Raw genomic sequence first — 493 nt, forward strand, 5'->3', positions numbered from 1 at the left:
GCCATGTGTCAGGTGTACGCATTCCCTTCCCTCTTCTGACACCTTCATGGCTCAGTCAACAGCGGTTGCAGTTTAGCTTCTAAGTGAACTGACATTACTGACCGACGGCCATGTGCAAAGTCTGTATCTAGCTATTTAAAAAGAGGCTTAGCCATCGCCAAGTGCTGTTTTAACCTCTCTGTAGAAAGAGAACATAGAACCTTTGGAGTGGAAGGGACCTTTGAGGGTGGAAACTAACTGCAGCAGCCGCGTAAACCGCTTTCAGGTTTTATACACGCAGCCTAGCAGGTGGGCCTGGGCTGTAGCCTACCTTTTGCAGGTGTTGTCTGTGGAAAACGCCTGCAGGGGCGGCGACAGCATTTTGGTTAGACCGGAGCGCCCCGGGTTGGGGGGGCTGACCTGGACCCGCTCTTGCTCCCAGCGGTCTTGCTCGTATTGAAAGCTCTGGGCTTTGCCGAAAAGCGGCGTGAAAGCAAGCACCGCTGGGCCAAAC

The sequence above is a fragment of the Phaethon lepturus genome, unplaced genomic scaffold, assembly GCF_000687285.1.
Source record: "Phaethon lepturus isolate BGI_N335 unplaced genomic scaffold, ASM68728v1 scaffold9820, whole genome shotgun sequence".
Lineage (NCBI taxonomy): Eukaryota > Metazoa > Chordata > Aves > Phaethontiformes > Phaethontidae > Phaethon > Phaethon lepturus.